The sequence below is a fragment of the Lygodium microphyllum genome, chromosome 13, assembly GCF_053477565.2.
Source record: "Lygodium microphyllum isolate KBCC chromosome 13, Lygodium_microphyllum_v1.1.10, whole genome shotgun sequence".
NCBI lineage: Eukaryota > Viridiplantae > Streptophyta > Polypodiopsida > Schizaeales > Lygodiaceae > Lygodium > Lygodium microphyllum.
Genome location: NC_141147.1, coordinates 111,478,923 through 111,501,207, shown reverse-complemented (window position 1 = coordinate 111,501,207; position 22,285 = coordinate 111,478,923). Strand labels below are relative to the sequence as shown.

Sequence of the window (22,285 nt, the reverse complement as noted above, 5' to 3'; positions counted from 1 at the left end):
AAATCCAAAGCAAAGATATATGACTATTATATCATAGGTGGCTCACACTCAACTGAAGTAAGAAGGCAACTTCTGGAAGAGTACCCTCATATGCATCACTTGGAATATGTGAAGTGTAAGTGTATGTACAATTGAGTTTTAAAGAAGTGAAGCTTTTGGACTAGGATCACAACAATGACAATGATTTCAAGAGGAAAATGTCCTTCATCGAGAAAACAAGATTTCTTTCATACATAATATGAGGAGTGTATGAAAAAGTATGGAAAGATAGACATAAATCTTAAAAGACTATGCTTATTAGAGGCTAGTGTGGTAATTGATGAGAGATCAAAGGCAAAGGGTTTTCATAAGTATAATCCAATATTCCAACTTGCATTTAAAATGGGACAAATTTGGGATTTATAGGATCAAATCTTCCACAAGTAGAAAGATAGGCAATTAAAAAAGCAGATGTTAAAGAAGGCTCGAGATGATGTAAATCTAAATTGGAAGGGAAATTCTAAAAAGATAGATGTGCCATTGAAGAACTTGTTGATGATATGGAATTGCTACCATGGTGCTCTCTTGTGAAGGATGAGAGGATGTTTATATCCACCTTATCTAGGGTAATAGCAAAGGAACTCTCCTTAGATGAGATGGTCAATGAATTGAACTCATAAGCTTTCTTTTCAATATGTTTATCTTATTTTATTGTCTACTATTTCAAATAAGAGGGTACTTTTGCTTGCAGACATAAAATTTATATGAAAATACAAGAGATGATGATAAAGCACCTCAATTGTTCTTTCATGGGATGATGTTACTCATGAATATCTAGAGTGTAGTTCTATGAATGTGCTAAAAGATTTCTTTCTAGTATTCGAGAATTGGCTAAGTATTGATGCTTCTTATCTTGAAATATACTTATATACAGTGTATACATAGTAATAGGTTTCTTTTTCTATTAGAGAAACTAGCCAAAGGTAAAAGGATTGGAAAAGGGCAAGCCACATTGCAGGGTGATGATTGCCCTCCACAATTCTTGATCCATTTGGAGAGATCAAAGCAAGAGAGATCATGTAGATTATTAAAGAAGTAATATATAGTGCAATCTGATGTTGTGCATATGCATTCTTTTTATCATCCACAACGTCCACTACAAGAGATACGTTACAAAGTCATTTATGGTAATATAAATTACTTAGATGAATTAGTAAATCCACACTACTTCACCCTTGCGATTGCAAATATACCATATGGATTCAACATGCTAAGATCTACTAATGATGATAAGGCTTTTACATTCAAAGAAGTCTTTCAAACAATAAAGAACTCCAAGAAAATAATATATTTTCCATGGTTTAAATTTATTGTCTTCCATAGTACACACCAAGCTGATAGCATGGCACTTATTTTAAAAAATGAATTACATGGAGCAAAATCATTCATTTGGTATAATTTCTTTGCTCTCTACCCAAAATAATTTTTATTCTGATATATGCTGATTTTTTTACACGCTAAAGCTAAGTATCTTTTTATGTAGGTAGAATATCAATATTGACCACACAGCTCAATTCCAATTCAAGAGTTGCTTTGAGATGCTCACCGTAGGATACTGCAATGAAGTAGAGAAGAAAAGAGTCAAAACGCATACAATTGAAACAAATACAAAGAATGTCTTCAAGTATCCAACTATCACAAGAAAACTAAAGCATGTGGATGGTAGCAAGTCTATGGTGCACTCATATCAAAATCGACAAAGGTTGATCAATAGATAGATTGACTTTAAATAACATAACAAAGATATACATAGCCCATGGTAAATAAATAATATATTTGAATTTTATATCGTCAACACAAATAGCAATTGCATGTGCTATTCAAAAGGAAGACATTGTATTACTATGGAGAAGGATGACCTTCAAGTGGCATTTATTAAGATGCAACTTCAAGGTATCCTTGAATTGCCAAATGAGGATCATCAAGAAGTAGGTGCAAAGGTCATATCAAATATTGAGAAAGTCATGCTTGTATCTAAGGAACCCATGACTCATCTATCTAATGAATCAGGAGTCATTTGCTGTTATTACTTGATTAGTAATGCTAGTCTCGACAACCACATCATAATCCTCCATAGATTCTATTTGTATGTTTGCATTTGTCTCCACATTTTTATCCTTTGTCCCAAATTTGGGATGTTTAATCTACTTTAGAAGGAATTTCTTCTCTTGAAGTTCGAGTTCATTTGCAAGTATTTGGACATTCTGGTGTGGAATTTGAGTCAATATTAGGAATTGCATGATTCTAGATAGTCATTTTCAAAAAGTAATTCAAATTTTTATTGCAAGAGACATTTTCTTTCATTATTTAATTAGATTACAAAGTACTCTCAAACGAGTCATTTTCTCAAATGAGATGGAATGCTATGATTTTATCCATGAAATTGACTAAGGCTCATTATCCCATTACATGGCTCAACATATGCATGAAGGATTCTATATTGGCTAGACAAGTCAAAAAGTCATTCTTTCACATAATAGGGGATCAATTCCATGCAAGAAATACATATTCACAATTTTCAAGCAATTTTAACTTTCAGTAAAGACCCAAATCAAGTCAATAGGAATACATATTAATGACTCTTTTTATTTCATTTTTCAAAGGCTTTACATAGCTTAGTTGGGGGACTTGAAGTAATGTTGAGATTGAAAACAAGGATCCTTAGCCTTTATAATTAGTATCTTAGAAGGTAAATGTTACTTTCAAGATAGTCACAAGATAATCCATACCAGAGATACATTCAATACAATGGATACAAACCTTATGTGGATGAAATGCAATTTGGTTGAGCTTAGCAACCTTTAACAATTGTGAATAATCATACTAGTTTCTATTGAGTAGTTGCCCATATACTATAATGCTAGCATGGGGAGCTTTGGTCTCCATGAATCAAAAGACTTATACAAGTCATAGTTCTCTCAAGTGATCCAATGTTTTTGGGTCAACAAAGTAAATCTTATTGAAGTTGATATCGTAATCCATTCTTTATGAATATACCATTTTTCTTGTAAATGTTTGGGTCCATAATTACCTTAATATTTATTATGTAGTTAGATTTAGATTGATAGTTACTTGATTTGTAAATTGAGGTATACATAGATTGATACAACTCATTAGCCATGAGTTGGTCAAAGATGACTTATAAAGAGTCAAGTTTTTGAATCAATTTTCATGAAATATAGTTTTTCTTACTAATTAACAAAAGAAAATTCAAACAAAGCCTATGTCCCTAGCTTCCTTTTTCCTTTAAGCTCTCATACCATGTGAGACATATCTACCTTGAAACTAGGGTGTAACATTGGGTAGTTGGCCAATAGCTTTTATAACATCGAGCTTGACCTACGAGGATTGAATTTGGTTTCTTTTAACTCAACTTGTTCAATGAGAGTAAGAGATGAAGAAGAGTCAAACATCAAACCCTCTATCCAACCATGAGGTATAAACTCGTACTAGCCTCCTAAAATCGCACTAAGCTAAGTTTTATAATTACATAAACCCTAGGTAGGTTACACTTGAGTTCTAATCTTAATCCTATTTTTCAAAAACCAGTCCACTAATTGAGCCTACCTAGCCATAGGACGACTCCCGTTTGGAGAAATCATCTTCTTGCTTTCAACACACATAACAAAAACATCCTTAATTTTCTAATAAGATCTTTGCACATTTAGTTTGAATATTCAAATTTTTCTTCCATAATTAATCATTTAGTATAGATTTGTTTCACGTTGGTAGGTGAATTGGGTAGTCGGGGCCTCTAACAACCCCCAAGACAACACCATAGGATAAAGACCGAGGATCTCCCCTCAACAAAACCCACGAGATAGCAGCACTGAACCCATGATCTTGATCACTCACTCCTCACTAAGGCTTCAACTCAACACTTAAGTAGTTTAAACTTTCAAGCTTAAAATTTACCATTTTTAGAGAGAGTCTATTGCGGAAAAAACCATGGTTAAGACTTAGACAACACAAGCTTTCAGATTCACACAACTCCTATTTTTTAGGGATGGCAACCTTACGCAGTAACTCCTCACAAAGTGTGGTTGCCTCAAGCAATGCAAAATCAGTTTTTGTAGACCCTTTATGTTCTTGTTTTCTCAGAGTAGACATAAATACAAACCAAAAACTGAAGTAATCAAAGCTTTATACAGTGAATTTTCATGCCAACTCAGCTGCTACAAGCATTTCACTCTTGTAGACATTTCATTATTGCAACAAAATAGAGTTTACACTGATATAACAATGGATAATCATGATAACTTTCATGGGAAACCAAGTTGGTGACGTAGATGCTGCTGAATTCACTTGTTTCCTCATAGAGCATATCTTGCATTGATGAAGAATTACATGAACTTCAAACTTTATGAACTCTGATTCATTATTTTCCTAGCTGTAAATCCTTGCAAATTTCCACTAACTCGAGTCTGTGCATTCAACATCTGCCCATAATACATATTCTCTCCCACATAGCTAGTTTTAGATGTAGAGATCCTTTAGTTCCATTCTTCTTTGTTGAAAGGAAGCCTCGTGCAAACAACTAACATATATCACTCTCAACACAATGAAGAACATGCATCTGCTATCTCTCACTCATATCCATACACTGGAACAAATCTACATACTACGTGCCCCATGCATCAATAGAAGAAAACAAGGCAAAAGGAAGACTCTTATTACCATCATTTGAAAACCGAGAACTTGCATCAACCCATTGACTTCAACAGCCCTACCATCATGCTCCACGGCTCTGATAACTTCTACTTCATGACCTGTTTCTTCTAAAAACTTGTTCTTCTTCTTTTGAGCATCAGATTTCTCCCTTCTCTTTAGGCTGCAAGATTCTTCTCTCCCTCTTTTCTTTTTTCTTCAAAAAACCTCCTCACGTTTTTTCTTTTTCCCCTATTTTACCAAGCTTCCCCTTGCTTCTCCTTAGTTGCTAGAAGGCAAATTTGCCCCCTGCCACATAAAATTTCACTTGGGTACTCAAAATTGGAAGCAAGAACATGTTTCCTGTATGAGGACATCTCTTCCTGCATGAGGAGCGTGTCTTAAAACTGAAATACAACAACCACGTGTTGAACATGCATGGTACCACTTGGGATTTCCACCTATCAACTTGACTCCTGCTACAGGTAGGTGTTAGAAAGACCAAAAAATGATATTTGCATGTGTTACCCCACTTGACTCCATGCAGCATCATGTCTCCATTCACTCATTTTCACCCAACATGATTAGCCACCTCCCCGGTTTGAAACACGAAGTGTGAATAAACCTTTATTAAAACCTTCAAAAACATTTGACAAATACAAACTCATTTTCCTGAAAATCTGTCTCATAGAGCACTACATAGAATAGCTCATAACTTTCTAACCATGTCTTGGCTTGCTTAGCTTCAAAAAGGAAAGTTGCAGCTCTCTTTCCAACCTAGAACTCTCTAGAACAATTTAGAGAAAAATACTTTGATTTGATGTCTTGAAACAGCTCTAGACCATAACTTTCATATTCTTTCTCGGATCAACACCAAACTTGACACAGACCTTTAGTAGGTGTCAAAGCAGACTTTAAATATGCTATCCATCATTTACAACCATCTGATTAACACCAGATTTTAGAAAACTGAATCTATCCCAAACAATAAACTGGAAGTAACCTACTCTCTACCTATAGTATGCACATTACTTATATCCCCTTTATTTACAGGATTGTGCAGATATATTTCTTTAGATGGAACCCATTGATTCTATTGTTGTGAATAGTCCCATCTAAATCTTGTAGCAAGTAAGTGCTGTTTTCAAAATTCTGCTTGATGATGAAAGGTTCTGCCCCATCTAACTCGAAACTTGGTTTGAAAAGTGGAGTCTAAGCTACTGTCATATCTCATAACCAACATTCCCTTTGCAAGATTCTTCTTCTTCAGTTATGTATTGAACCATTCCTTTCTCTTCACAATCTATTTTTCATAACAATCCATTGCTTATTGCCTATCCAATTGTAGGGTATGCAAGTCCCCCAATTCTATTTTATCTAACTGATGCTTTCTTACAAACTCCATCATAGGGAACATGACATTCATAGGTAATAAAGCATCTTGACCATATACTAACTGAAAAAGGGTGAATCATGTACTTTTCTTCTGCATTGTTCTACATGCCCACAAAGCTTGATGTAGATAATTGTCCCAATCTTTAGGATGATCTTCCACTAGCTTAAAGAGAATCTTATGTAACGTTCCATTGAATGCTTCCACCAGTCCATTACACTGAGGGTAATAAGGAGTAGCAAATTTGTGTTTCAAGTCTAGTTTCCTTGTTAATTCTCTCAATAGCTTATTTTTTAAGCCAAGACCTTGATCTATCACTCTTTCTAGTGGTACTCCAAATCTGTAGCATATGTCCTCCATGAGGAATTGAGTTACTTCCTCTTTCTTACAATTTCTTGTAGCCTTAGTTCCAGGCCATTTGGTCATATAATCAACTACACTAATTATGTAAGACTTTTCTATTTTTGTACCAGCCAATAAAATCCAAACCCCACTTCTCAAACGGTCCGTAGGCAACAATGGCTTTAGCAGGTTCTGGAATTAGTACCCTTTCTGCATATGACTGGCAAGCATGACAACTTTTACACCAATGAGCAACTTCAATGCTTAGACTAGGCCAAGTAAGTCATGCTAGTAGAATTTTCCTTCTGGTAAGCTTAAAACCAAAATGACCACCACATGCTTCCTCATGATAGGAAGATAAGCAAGCAAGAATCTTAGGACTATCCAACACCCTTCTCAGTACATTATCAATCCCCTTCATGTACAATTCATCATTTGTGAGCACATATGCCTTGGCCTTTCTGACAATAGCATACCTTTTGTGCTTATCAGCCACGATGACTTTAACTCCCCAATTTTTAGAAACTCTTCAATCTCAGGTGAAGGCTTTCTCTACCCTCATATCTAGGATTATCCACCTTCACGACAACAACATACTCAGAAAGAGCATCTTCAGCCAATTCATGATCTCTACAAATGTTCTCCCTACGAATATGCCAAATTTCAAATTTTTCCAGCTACCTCATGAGGCCTTTTATCTTAAACAATTAGTCCTTCAAAATATCTTTATTGGCTTTCCAAACATTTTGAACCTGTTTGACCACCAACATAGCATCTCCTTTTGCCATTATCTTCCTGTATCCCAAGTGAATATACTGTTTTAGGCCAGCATGTAAACTCACATATTTAGCTCCATTTCTACTTTGTATCTCTTTACTTTCTTGACTTCTAGAAAAGACTTCTCGATTTTTAGCATTCATAAATGACAAAACTTAGTCCTCCCTTTTTCAACACTCTTTTGTAACTGCCATAAAAAAACAAGTTAGCATCTTTATCCTTCATCTCCTCATGAATTTGTAGATGTGGAATTAATTTTTGTCTTATAACAGCTGCGCTTTCAACAAGTTCTTTATAAGTTAAAATATCAACTAAGCTAGCTCTTACAATATCCTCCTTCAAACATGTAAATTCAAATTCTTGCAAAGCCAACAGCCACTTAGTAACTCTTGGAGCATTTTTAGCAGATCGCAAAACTTGCGGAAGCAACTAAGAACTAGTAAGTACTACAAATGGTTTTTGAATCAAGTATGATTTTCATCATTTAACTTCATATACCAGTCCCCATACCAACAATTCTTCTTCCATCCAAGCTTTTTCAGTCGCTCCAATAGATTTGCTTATATAAAACACAGGCCTCATTTAAGACATCCCCTTTTCCTTCTGCATTAAAATGGCTCCCATTGCATTTTTCCCAACATTGATGCTAATGAAGAAAGGTTCATCTCAGTTTGGAGGCATAAGAATTGGCAAAGTGCTTATCTTTTCTTTAATCTGCAAGAATGCATCCTCTTCAACTTGCATCCAAACTAAAGGATCCCTTTGACTTGCTTTCTGTAAAGGATATACATACTCAGCTAGTGTATGGAATGATCTTGATAGATACCTCAACTTTTGAACAAAGCTCATAATTTCTTTTATAGTTTTTGGAGAATCCATAAGAAGTAAAGACTCAACTTTACTAGACTCAGGTGAAATACCATTAGCAGGCACTTCATGACCCAAGAGTATCACTTTAGTTATTGCCATTTTACATTTATCAGGGTTCAGCTGACCACCATCCTCATCAAGTTTGTAGAAAACTTCATTAAGTTTTCGAGAGTGTAATGCCCTTGAGCTATACACAAAAATTGTCCATAAACACTCACAAAGATTTCCTAATGAAATGTGTAAATATCCAGTTAACCCATCTTGAAAAGTTGGTGTATGCATTCATTAGACCAAAAGACATTACTCTATAGCAGAAGCATTCCCATGGGGTAATGAACATTGTTTTCTTTTGATCTTCTTCTACTATTTTGATCTAGAAATATCCAGAGTATCCATTGCACATATTGTAAAATTCATGACCAGCCACTTGATCCAAGATCTCATCTTGAAACGAAAGAGGATAGTAGTCCCTCTTAGTCGTTGCATTAAGAGGCTTGAAATCAACACATACTCTCCACTTTCCATTCTTCTTTGGCCTGATTACAACAGAAGACACCCACTCTAGATCATCAACAGGATAGATAAATCCTGCATCAAGCAACTTCTAAATTTTAGCTTTAAGTACATTTTTTAGAATTATACCAAGTCTCCTAAGTTTTTGAGCCACTGGTTTATACCCTTATTTCAATTTGATATGGTGCACAATGCTGTTAGTACCCCTCAGTTGGTGATATTTTGTAGCAAACGGTTTCGGATATTTTTGAAAAATGGATGAATATTTATCTCTTTCATCATTATTCAAGTCATTTCCCAGCATATTCATAAGCTTGGGCAGTCCAACATTCATTTTAGGTTGCTAATCACATGTAACTTGCATGAGGTCTATACTTCCTGTAGAAATATTTACAACTTTTTCCTCTCTTTTTGAACCTTGGATTGACAACGCAAAAAGGTCAACATCCCTAGAGAGTAGGCTAGCTTCCCATTCTCTATCTTCCTCATCAAGGCTAGAATTTTTTGAATCACTACTTTCATCACCTCCAACATCCCTTTGATGTCCATTTTGAATGATGGATCCCATTTTCATGTGTCAAAGATCACCCTCTTATGAGTTGGCTTCTCTAGATAGAGTTCCAATTGACCTCTATACTAGTCCTGTCTGGAATTCATACCAATCAAGCACCACGATCGTCCCAAAATGAGAGGATATGCCTCATGTTTTACAGGCATAACATGGAAATCCAACCATGCTCTTTGGCCTCCAATGTTGATTTCCAAGTTCTCAATGACTCCCAAACATTTCACTTTTGAGTTGTTTGCCATTTTAACCTTAAACAATGACTTCCCTGTCATTTTAAGATGCATTTACAGCATTGCTTCTTCAATGATTACACAAACTTGCATACCACCATCAACATAAAATTGATCAATTTTCCTATAACCTGCCCGCCTATCGGCTATCCATGCACGTTTTTAGCGGTCCATCTAGAGATGAGTCTAAGCGACGCCACCCGACACTCCCATGGAATGTCACGGGATTTATCGCCTAGGGTTTCCCGAGTCTACCTTGTAATAGAACATCCACAGTCGAACCCACTAGGATAGACCTGAAACTTGAGTCCCTAGTGGTCAAGGTTCCATAACAGCATTCTAGCGTTAGGTCTTGGACATCCTACTTTACGCAGAGATACCCAAGCCGAAGCAGACCCATACTACACTTGGTTCAAAGAGAATGGAAAACGAGAGGGATGCACCGCTCAATCTCTCTACCCGTAGGGCATAGCCCCATCCTGATTTTCTAAAATGGCAGGAAGCAAGTTTTAAATTAACCATACCTAAAGGTTGAATGACGATAAAACCTTGTGAGAATGTTGAGAGTGAAAAAAGATTGAAATTTTGACTGATCTTTGTTGTTTTTTAGGACTGAATGATTGATTTTTTATGGATTTAGAGTGATGTACAGGTATTAATGGAAGTGTTTGAGAGTGTTTTGGATGATATTGATTATGTTTTGGAAGATCATGATGATTCTCACTAGAGATATGAAACTCTGTGATGTTGTGATAGGTTCTGATTGGTTCTATATACCTTCTGTATAGCTTATGTTTTGTTCTGATTTTCTTCTGTATGAAGTATAGATTGATGATTGATGAAGATTGAGATCTTTTGGAAGCTATTGAATAGTTTTTTATAGTTTGAAATGATTTTACTATGAGTTATGAGATTCTGATGACCTTCTGTGACTCTCTGTAGACCTTCTGTAGAGCCTCTGTCTCTGCTCTGTAATTGTTCTATATATGTTCTGGTATTGTACTGTACTGTTCTGTAGACCTTCTGTAAGTGTTCTGTAGAATGTATGTGTGACTTTGGAAAAATTTTCTAACTTTTGGAAAGGATGAATCTAAGTTCAAAAGAGCTAAAAAAAAATGGAAGAAGCAGCTGTTGTTGAAGACTGAAGACAAGACTGAGTGACAATGAAAGTAGTGAGTTGTGAAAAGACATAGTAGTGGCTTTGGTGCCTCTTCATATCAGGCATACCTCTTGGGAGGTGCGTCCATGACCTAAGAAATATTATTGAGAGTTATTATGAGAGTATTGTAGTGAGGAGATGATGTACTATTGAGAGAGAGAGAGAGAGAGAGAGAGAGAGAGAGAGAGAGAGAGAGAGAGAGAGAGAGAGAGAGAGAGAGAGAGAGAGAGAGAGAGAGAGAGAGAGAGAGAGAGAGAGAGAGAGAGAGAGAGAGAGAGAGAGAGAGAGAGAGAGAGAGAGAGAGAGAGAGAGAGAGAGAGAGAGAGAGAGAGAGAGAGAGTCAGAGATAGACAATTCTATCAAAACAGTGTAACTGTATATGAGAGATTGGGAGAGAGAACTATGAAGACATTGAAGATGAATACTATGTGATTGATTTGCATTCAAAGATGGTTTATTCTTCTATGTTCTTTGTTATATCGGTGGATTCTATAAAGATGTTGAATATTATGGTTGATTCTATCAAATCCGTGGGAGATATCTACTATAATGTTGCGTAAAGAATTGTTGTTTTCTTTGTTTTGGTTATCAAAAGAATGAAATAAATGTTGATGTTACAAGATAGATTTTCTTGCAGTAGAATCCCCTTTTCCTTGGTGTTCCTCTTGGGGCTCCATGTTTTTGGTGTGTAGCTGGGGAAACTTGCCATCAACAAGCATCAGAAGAGGCTGAAAATGAAGGAAATGGCATTGCCAAGAAGAGGAGAATTCAATGGAAGTTTGCAAAGTTCCTTCTTCCAATGAAGAGTTGGAAATTCTCATTATCAAATCCACTTCCACAAGAAATTCATCCCACAATGGTGGAAACATACCACCATCATGATGCATGCTCCATGTGGTGGACTGTTTCCTCTTCTTGTTGAAGTAGCAGAAACTTGCATCTTGGTGGCAAACTATTTGGGAACAAACTGAAGAGCAGAAACAGAGAGAATGACCATCCATGGATGATTTGGCATTCATTGAGAAGTTTCGTGATATCATCAAGTGGGAGATTGTGAAGAAGCTTCAGGAGTCATGGTGTGTGGAGGTTCACGAAAACAAGAAGAAAAAGAGTTGGAATTTGTTCGTGGATGCTCAACAGCAAGATACATGGGATGCTTGGTGCACTGACAATCTTCTATTTGTCCAATTAGCAACCCACTAGAAGTTGGTGGACAGAGTGTTTTTCACAACATACACTATTGAAACCCTCAGAAGCTGGCATTATTATAATGGCACAACAACGATCCTAAGAAGAATGAGTTTTGATACTTTCAGAATGGAATATCTCCCCCTCTGTAGTGGTTTGAAAGCCGAATTTAGTGATGTTGAGAAGAAGGAAGTAGAAGAGATGTTGGCCAGAGAATCCCCCAAAGACTGAAGCCCTCTCTGACTCTATCCTGTTGAGTACAGACCAACTGGTTGGAGCCAATCCCCTGATGAATGACGCAATCAAGAGGCAAGCGTTAGAACAAGTCCAGAGGTATGTGAGAAGGGAGAACGCAAAAATCAAAGCTGAGAACGAGCTCGCAATAGAAGCCTCCTTTGACGCCCTAAAAGAACTCTTTACAGAAGTCCCCATGGCAACTCAAAGTCCCCTTCCTATTCAAATTCGTCCTGGAAATATTGATGACAGGCCAACAAATGTACTCTTATTGCCAATTTTTAAGGGAGACTACAATGAAGACCTTGATCTTCATGTAGCTGAATTTATGGTAGCATGTGTGGCTAACAATGCCAGAACCCCTGAGCATTGGTTATCAATATTTCCCGCCACTTTCAAGGGTGCGGCGTTTCAGTGGTATGAGAGACAAGCAGCATGAAATTTTGGCACATGGGACGGCCTTCCTCACTAAATTCAAGTGTGAAGGTTTTGAAGAGTGGATGCGAGAGAAGTTCATGAACCTAAGTCAATCCTCTGGAGAAAGAGTAGAAGCTTATGTCTCGCGAATGGAATCCATCCTAAAGATATGGACTAACCATCATTTGGACGAAGGTATCCAGAAAGGAGTATTTCTCAGAGGCCTACAATCAAAAGTTCACAAGTTCATGGAATTGAGAAGACCAGTCAATCTGCAAGCAGCAGTGGAAGGTGCAAGATTATATGACGAAATTGAAGCAAGGCTGTCAATGACTCCAGGTAGAGGAGTCTTACCTCCTCCTATGCCAGGAATGGTATACCCACCAAATGCAGTCCCAGGGACACTCCCTACCCCTATCCCCAGATGCAAATAGTGCCGCAGTATAATGCACCTAACCCATTGTGGTCGCTGCAAACGACAGTGCCTCAAATGATGGTTCAACCACAACAACAGTGGCCTCAAACACTTCCTCCAATGGCGACTCAACAACAGTGGAACCCTACCAACTGGAATCAACAATCCCAACTCTCAGCAAGAGCTCTGAATCAAAGCCAGAACAGAGGACCTTCTAGATCGACCCAACTAGTGTATGCAGTAATTACAGAAGCTTCCCAAAATCCCACTACAAGCACTTCAGGAGGTGAAAATCTAAAGGACTACTTATCCAACTCAGTTGCAAGTATCAAGGAATAGCTTTTGGATGTGATTGCAGAGCAGCTACAGACGCTAAAGGTGAATACCGCCAATCTATCCACTCCTCAGGGTGCTGGAAGAGATGTGATGCGCTCTAATACATGGTGCAGAAAGTGTCATCAAGCGGGACATTTAGCCACTGAATGTACCCGAAAACCAACCATTCCTGGAGCCTTTTGTTCCTACTGTTTGCAAAAGAACCATACAGATGATATTTGCTCTCTGAAAGAGATGCATGAATGAAGACAGAAGGATGAAAATGCAAGATTTAACTTACTGGAGTCCAAAATGACAACACAGGATATTGGACCAAAGCCTAGAGAATTTGGTCCTAATTTTGGTCCAAGGAGGTTTCCCTCTCAAAGTTACAAACGCCGATAGTTTGGCGGTGGTCAGAGATTAGAGGTGGAATGTTATAGGTGTGGACAAAAGGGACATATCTCTCCAAACCAAACCCTAGACGATCTGTGGATTACAAGCCCTTATGCAGCCGATGAAAAGGTGAAGGACACATTGCAAAGGACTGTCCAAATCCATCCCCTGTAAAACCCAATTCCACTGATAGCCAATAGAAGGTACAAGAGCCTACCTCCAATTTGGTAGAGTTGGAAGTTGCCGCTGTTACGCACACAAAGAAGAAGGGACCAGTTGTTCAGAATGAAAATAATTCTCCTGCCAAGATTGTGAAGTTCAACCTGCCAACAGAGTGACAGAGCAGTACAGAGCACTGCAGTGCCACAGAGAGTTATAGAGACAGTCCTAGAAACAGGACCAGAGGCCCAAGAGATAGATGATACAGAAGCACTTCTAGAAATAGAAGAAGTGCCAATGTTGCAATTACTAGAAGAAAAAGGAAAGATGAAAATGGGTGTGGCCCCATTCCCTAGCCGGTTGGAGAAGCCTGTGGATCCTATCAAAGATTATGACTTAGTCAAAGACCTAGACACTTTTAGACAAAACCTAACATTCCGACAGTTGCTAGTGCTGTCTCCTAGTTGCCGAAAGAAATTCAAAAGCATCTTGACAAGAAGACGTGGACTAAGGATCACTCCTTCAACAGTGACCAAGACCAATAAGGCCCCGGAGCCTGTAAAGGAAGTAGATGTGGCTAATGCCTTCCTAGATCCTGGAACCCTAGAGATTAGTGTATGGATAGAAGGATGCTTCATTTCAGATGCATTGATTAATGGAGAATCATCAGTAAACATAATGATGGATGTGACAATGAAGGACTTGGGATTGCAAGGAATTCAACCTACAGAGTGGCTTATCAGATTGGCAAACCAAAGCAGAATCAAACCTTTGGGCATCCTCCCATACATAAAAACAACCCTTGTAGGAAGAGACTATTGGTTGATATATCTGGTGGTCAAACCAAATTCTTATGGGACACACTCTGCTGTTGGGAAGACCTTGGCTTTTTGAAGCAAGAGCTAGGATGGACTGGTTCAAAGGAACCCTGACCCTAGGCAGAGGACCCAACAAGGTGGTGTTAAATTTGTATGGATCGCAAAAAGGCAATGGATCCACATCCATTGAAGTCATATTTGACTCCTCCAACGAGGTAACAGATGGTACAACAAGAGACAAAGAGGCTGTTAAGTAGATCTTTCCTAAGAAAATAGAGGCACAATCCCTAATAGTGGGCACTGTAAGACAACTGCCAAGGGAAGTAAAGTCCTTGTCCATGGGAGAATACCTCCTACCTCAACTAGAATTAACTTCTGAAATCACCTCTGATAGTGAAATAGAAGCATGGATGTATTGTTCTCCCTGTTACATGACAGTTTGCAGAGATAGAGCAAAGGCAGAACAGATACAGAGTAGTAACAGATACAGATACAGAGTAGAGGCAGAATAGATACATAGCAGTAACAGATACAGAGATAGAGAGATAGAATAGAGACAGAGCGGATACAGAGACAGTCACAGAGACAGTAACAGACACAGAGCTAGAGCTAGAGCCAGAGCCAGAGCCAAAAGCAGAGTCAACAGCTGTGACAGAAGTAGAAGCAGATGCAGAGGTAGAAGATCTGTTCTTCTCCTACAGAGCCTCTACAAAAGCAGAGACAGAGCCTTTAGAGGAAGAGGATGAAAATGATGAGGAAGGAAACAAAGAAGGTTATGAAAGTGTAGATGAAGAATTTTCTCTGATAATAGATGATCTTGTTGATGTCCCTACCAGAGACCTCAGAGGCCGAAGATCTCAGGGTGCTAGATGGAATGACCATGGTTCCATTTGGGTTGATTAATGGACCACAAAGTATGAAAAATCTGTATAAGCAATGGATTAAAAGTATAAACATTAAGTTCACCAGTGGCTCCTGTCGCCCTGACCATTCAATCCAGAGAAAAGATGATGATGATGCCCCCTGCCAACAGAAGCCCAAGCCCTCAGAGCCACGGCTCATAGAAGGTTCATGCTATGTGACATTCCTGGACTCATCCTCTGAAGATGAATACCTAAGTCCAAAAGAAATTACTATTCACACAGAAGCAAAAAAAGCTCTAATACTCTTTCAGCAACCTCAATAGACAAATGAGTCATCTATTCAGAAGGAGGACACTGGTTCTAGCGGAACATCAGACGAGGATACTACTCTCTTGAAAGAGTTAGACCTCTATCCAGAAGCAATCCGTGGGACATTTATCTGTGAAGTGGAAGGTGAAAGACAAGTAATGTTCTTGGATACTAATGATACTGAACGTCACCTGAAAGTGGGTCTCAATCTTCCAAAAGAAGAACTAGTGGTCCTGCGAGACTTACTAAAAGAGAACTTAGATGTGTTTGCTTGGTCATATAAAGACCTAAAGTGGATTGATCCCACAGTATGTCAACATCAATTAACCTAGAGCTTGATGCCAAACCTGTAAGGCAAAGACAAAGACGTATGAATCCTAATTATTCTGCTCTGGTGAAGGCTGAATTATTGAAACTTCTTGAAGCAGAGTTCATTTATCCCGTGGCAAACAGTGAATGGGTTTCGCCCATTGTGGTAGTACCCAAGAAGAACGGGAAACTTCGAACATGTGTCGACTTTTGAAAGCTCAATTCGAAGACAAAGAAGGATCATTTCCCTATCCCTTTTACAAACCAACTGTTGGACACATTGGCAGGCCATGAGCTTTATTCCCTCTTGGATGGATTCAACAGATAGAACCAAGTCCAAATTGCAGAAGAGGACCAATCTAAAACAACCTTCACCACAAAATGGGGGACCTATGTCTATAGAGTGATGCCATTCGGGCTCTGTAATGCTCCTGCTACCTTCCAACAAGTAATGATGGCTGCCTTCCAGAATCATTTGCATGATTTCATTGAGGTGTAACTTGATGAATTTTGTGTCTATAGTTTGATCCGTGAGCACTGGGGACACCTAAAGCAATGTTTTGACAGATGCCGAGAGTATAGGATTTCTCTCAATCCTGACAAATGTGTCTTTGGCGTCTCATCAATTCTTCTGGGCCATATTGTCTCGGCACAAGGGATTGCAATAGACCCAGCGAAGATTGAGAAGATTGCCGCCTTAACAATACCAACAAACCTCAAACAATTGAGAGGATTTCTTGGCCATGTGGGCTACTACAGAAGATTTATTGCACATTTTGCAACCAAGGCAGCCCCTCTGCACAAGCTCCCAAGGAAAGATGCGGATTTCCTTTGGATTGATGACTGTGAAGAAGCCTTTAATACCCTAAAACAATGCCTTATCCAAGCACCTTCTTGTAGCCTCCTGATTGAACGAAAGAGTTCCATGTGCACACAGATGCATCAATTGAAGGGCTAGGTGTTGTCCTATGTCAAAAGGGCCCCTCTAAATTAGATCAACCCATTTATTATGCAAGCCGAAAGGTCACTGATAGGGAACAGAACTACACAGTGACAGAGCTTGAATGCTTAGCAATGGTGTTTACATTGGAGAAGTTTCGACACTATCTATTGTCAACGCATTTCAAGTTCTATGTGGATCATGAAGCCATGTCCTCAACAAACCATGTGGTGGACACTTCGCAGGAGAAGCGACAGCCAGGAAGGCTCTGTTGGCAGGATAATGGTGGCCAACCCTCCACAAGGATGCATATGATTACTGCAAGAGATGTGATGCTTGTCAGCGAATGGGGAAACCCATCAAAACAAGTGCCATGTCACTGCAACCCATTCTTCCCCTAAAGATGTTCGAGAAGTGGGGTTTGATTTTGTGGGTCTCATTGATCCACCTACCAGACGGAAGTAGAATAGATATATCTTAGTATGCACGGATTATGTCACAAAGTGGTGCGAAGCTAAAGCTCTAAAGCGGGATGATGGTAACAGCGTAGCCCTGTTCATGTACAAGAATATTATCACTCATTTTGGCAGTCCCCTCGAGTTGGTAAGTGACAAAGGTACTCATTTCCTTAACAAAATTATGGAGGAGCTAACGGAATTGTATAAGATCTGGCATCGTAAGTCCACTCCCTACTACCCCAGAGCCAATGGCCAAGTTGAAGTCACCAATCACATCCTTTGCTCGATCCTAACAAGAACAATTGCCGCACATTGTCGCGACTGGGACGATCGACTTACAGAGGCCCTCTGGGCATACAGAACCTCCCATAAGGCAGCTACTACAGGACAGACCCCTTTCCAGCTGGTGTACGGTACAGAAGACATCTTCCTTGTTGAACTGGAATTGCCCTCTTTGCGAGTTCAACAAGGAAGATGGCTTCTTATGATCCTTTCCTGATCAATGGCTATTGCATGAAGATGTACTTTCCTCCCTAGGGATCTTGACAATCACAGTCGACCTACCCTTTCCCTTTTGGGCGGCGCACTGTCCTTCTCGTCGTGCTTCTGATAGCCCTTATGATTCTCCTCATGAGGCAGTCTCGTTCTGCTAACCCCTCGCAGAAACATCTCAACCCGACCTTGTTCTCTTCTCATCTCATCCAACAACGGTGGCGAGGTTGGTCCTGATACATGGTATTTATACCATTCTCTTTCTTAACGAAAAAAAAGGAAAACGGAGAAAAAAAAAGGAAAAGAATACAGAAAAAAGAAAAAAAATAAACAAAACTGTTATAGGAGAAAAGGAAAAAATTCATTGTCATAACAGGCCTCGTTCCAGGAAAATGTGGAAATACCCTTGGGCGGGAAGCTGAATGTGGAAAAAGTGGCAACACCCCGTAGTTCAGGATAGCTGACTCATCACCAACATAACCTTTTCCGCAAGTAATTTGAAGCCATCTCCCTTGGTGCACTGTCTCTGCAATATCATTCCGTATGCCCTTCTTAACAGACGATATTTCTTACAAATCATTGAAGTATGAGATTTGTTGGTTGCCTCTCTAGGTATGCCTCCTCCTTAAAATCCTGATGACAACAACAAGCGACATGATCTTCACCACCAACCCCTTGAGTGATGCGAGCTTTCATCCTAATAGGATGGGGATGTGAGTATGGGCTACCCTCTGTATCTATCAGAGAGTGGGACAGAGGGTGGTGGGGAGTGACTAGTCTTTCCCTTCAAATCAAATGAGAGGTGAGATGTGTGAACACAATGTGGCACACACGCGATGGCCCTCTCAATGCACAACACACGATTTATTACTGTGCACTACAGTACAAGGCTCCTTAGCCTTTCTTCTTGCAATGTATGCCGGCACAGGGTGGGGTGCACATTTGCACCATCAAATGCGCACAAGGCATACGCCCTCTGCACAAGTGATAGTGAGGATTACATCAATGGGTTTCAGGAATGGGCTGCCCTCTGTATCTTTCAACAGAGCATGAGACAGCGAGCGGGCTGAGTGTGATTGGCGTTTCTTCAATCAATTATCGAGAGGTGAGGATTGAGGGACGTTAAGACCCTTGGAGTCAGGTATGTTCCCGTTTCCCTCTGCACCCACGAGCTGGGTCTCCCTCTGCACCCATGGACTGGGTCTCTGCCAGCAGCACAGGACACATCACTTTGTTCTGTACACTGCACTACAAGGCTCCCTGGCCTTTCTTCTTGCACCTATGCTAGACGGGGCTGGACGAACTGTTGCACCATCAATTGTGCACCCTGGCATAATCTCTCTGCAACATCCCCTTGTCAATTCCTAAACCAGGTGTGAGCTATGGGTTTTCATCAATATTACCTCGAGTGATGTTAGTAATGGGGCGAGTGACTGTTCTTTCAATCCATTTGTGTGTGATCATGAGTTGAGTGCAATATCCCTCGTCATCGACAAATTTCCTGCGATTCCTTCAACTAGCTACCTCCCTAGGTGGTGCCGCATGGTCCCTACCACGAAGGACGAAGGATATGAGCTGTGATGACACCTGGGTACCTCCTGTAGCCAACAATGACACCAGACGCAACCTCAATCATCGACATTACTCCTCGGCAATATGGGCCAAGTTTTTCTAACCCTACACCTTCTGTTTCTCAGTGACGGTCATGTCTTAAGTGTGGGGACGTTTGTGGTTGGTTTGATGTGGGGTACTAGGTCCTTCTTGTTTAGTTTACCCTCCCTGCTAAGGTTTTAAGTGTGGGGACGCGTCCCTGCGCGTCTCTGTTGCATACCCTCATACATACACCTTGCTATGATCATGCATCTATGCCATGACTTCATTTTACCCTGCTGGGGTGCCTTCCCCACTCTTCTGTTCTATTTCACCCTGTCCTTGGGGTTGTTCTTTGACCGTTTTTCTTTATCCTTTGTTTTGCGATTTTTTCATATGAACAAATCCTATATTCACCGAAATCCCAATCCAACTTTACAATCCTGTTCGTCCCTTTGAACTGTCCATTTTTCCTTTTTACCAACCCCTGTTCCAACAGACGGTTCTAAAGTTATTAATTTTTGAAGCAATTCCCGTAAAATGGACTGTTTTCCATGTGAACGCGTCTTTATTATTTCAGAACCCTGATCTTCTATGCCAGCCCTGTCCTACCTCTTCTCCTTGACATTTTTCATTTTTACTTCATGTCATTTTGATGCACGGTTGGTCCGTGATTAATTATTGCGGGTTTTCGGGTCCATTTTCGTGCCTATTTTTCACATTTTTCCATGTGAACCTACCCTATTTCCACCGGACTTCCAGTTTAACTTGCCAACCGTGTCCTGCCAGCCTTTCCCCCACTTTTTCCTCTTTCCTTCCACCTCTTTCGATTGCCAAATTTTTAGTTATTAATTTTTCCGAGTGTTTTCCGGTGTGATTTTCATATTTTTCCCATGTGAACCCCTCTTAATTTCCCCAAACTGAGTTTTGATGTACCAACCCTATGAATCCCTTTCTTTTGGATATTTTTCCTTTTTACTGTCCTCTATTCCGGCACACTGTTCTTCCCGTATTAATTTTCGAGTTCATTATCAGGTCTCTTTTTGGGGTTTTTCCCATGTGAACGTATCCTATCTTGATCGGAACTGTGTTCTTCCATAAAAGCATTGTTGGAAACATTGTTTTGCACAATTTTTCTTCTTTCCACATTTCGTTCCGATGCGCATATTTTTCGATATTAATGCATGTATGTGTTTTCAGGCTTTTTTTTTACGTTTTTCCCATGTGAACACCCTGATTTTGCCCCGAAACCGGTGTTGCATGTTTCTAACATTTTTCCCTCGTCTCCCGGCACATTTTTTCTTCTTACGGTTTTTCTATCCGACGAACGGTTTGGATTTTATTAATTTTTATTTCTTTTTGCCGTATGATCGTGTTTCTTGTATCGCGCGTGAGCGTGCCTGTTTCTGGTTTTACGCTCCTCGAGATGCCCCCGTGGCGTTTGTGGTATGCGCCTTGCCGTCCTTGCCCCATTTGATCCTGTCACTGCAAAAAAAAATTTACCCCCGCCCGCGCATGCGCGTAGGATGGGGGGTGCGTTCTTTTGCACACCCACATTTAATTTCTTTTTATTCAAAATAAAAAAATCAAACACACAACAAACCACATACACAAAATCAATAATATGAAAAAAAACTAACCGACAAAACCACGAAAAAAAAACAAAAAAAAAACAACAAACAAACACAACTAAAGTTCACCATTTCAAATTATTTTTTTTTAGAAGAAGCACACAAAAAACACAAAACCACACACACATAATTTTTAACAAGAAAAAAACCAACTGAGTCAATAATTAAATTTTCAAAGAAAAAGCGAAACAACAAAAAAAGGAAAAAAAAAGTTTTACCTGATTTGCCATTGTCGTCCATGCGTCCCACCCGCCTTCATCTTCTACCTCTCCTTCCTCCACTTCTGTCGCACCCTCCTCCCCCCCCTTGGCACGTCGGCCTCCTCCACCTCATTCGCCCCTCCTCTCCCTCCTTCCTCTCCCTCCTCCCTTGTCTGTCGTCGTCCCGTACTCCCGGCAACCGCCCCCTCGCCGCCGTCGTCAGCCCTCGACGCCCCCTCCACTCGTCTCGATCGCCATGCTCACCTCAACAACGCCGCCCCGTCGCCTCGATAACCGTCGCCATCCTCGCCTCGGCAGCCTATGCCCGCCGCCTTCTGTTCTCCTCCTCCTCCTCGCTCCGTCCTCCGCCTGTGCCCGCTGCCCTCTGTCATCGCCTTCCTCTTCCTCCTCCTCCTCCCCCTCCTCTCCACCTCCTCCCTTTCCTTTCCTCCTCCTCCTCCTCATCCTCCTCCTCCTCGCCCCTCGCCCTCCGCCCCAATCTTGCAGCTGTCGCCCCCGCCGCCGGTCCTCCTCCTCCAGTGCCTCCCCTCTTCTCACTAACCCTGGTTAGCAATAACTAACTAACCCATAGTTACATTAACTCACCCTTAGTTAAACTAACTCATCCTTGGTTAAATTAACTCACCCTTGGTTAAATTAACTCCCCTTGGTTAAACTAACTCACCCTTGGTTAAACTAACTCGCCCTTGGTTAAAGTAACTAACCCTAGTTAACACTACCCTAACCATAGTTAGACTAACCTACCCTAGTTAGCCTAACCTAACCCTAGTTAGCCTTAAATAACCTTACTTACACTGACTAACCACAGCTTAGCTTAACTAACATTACTTCAGAGACTAACCTAACTAACATTACTTAACCAGATTAAACAGATTAACATTACTTACACTAACCTAACTTAACAAACTAAACTCACCTAACTAACCTACTTGATTTAACACACTAAACTAACTTAATTGACTTTCTCAGACAAAGCTAACCTAATTAACTTG

The 22,285-nt window shown here is 39.9% G+C and overlaps 1 pseudogene; it reads left to right on the top strand.

Annotated features, from left to right (window-relative positions):
- The first annotated feature begins 743 nt into the window (after positions 1 to 743).
- LOC148027056 (uncharacterized) lies at positions 744 to 14,981 on the top strand (annotated as a pseudogene).
- The last annotated feature ends 7,304 nt before the right edge of the window (positions 14,982 to 22,285 follow it).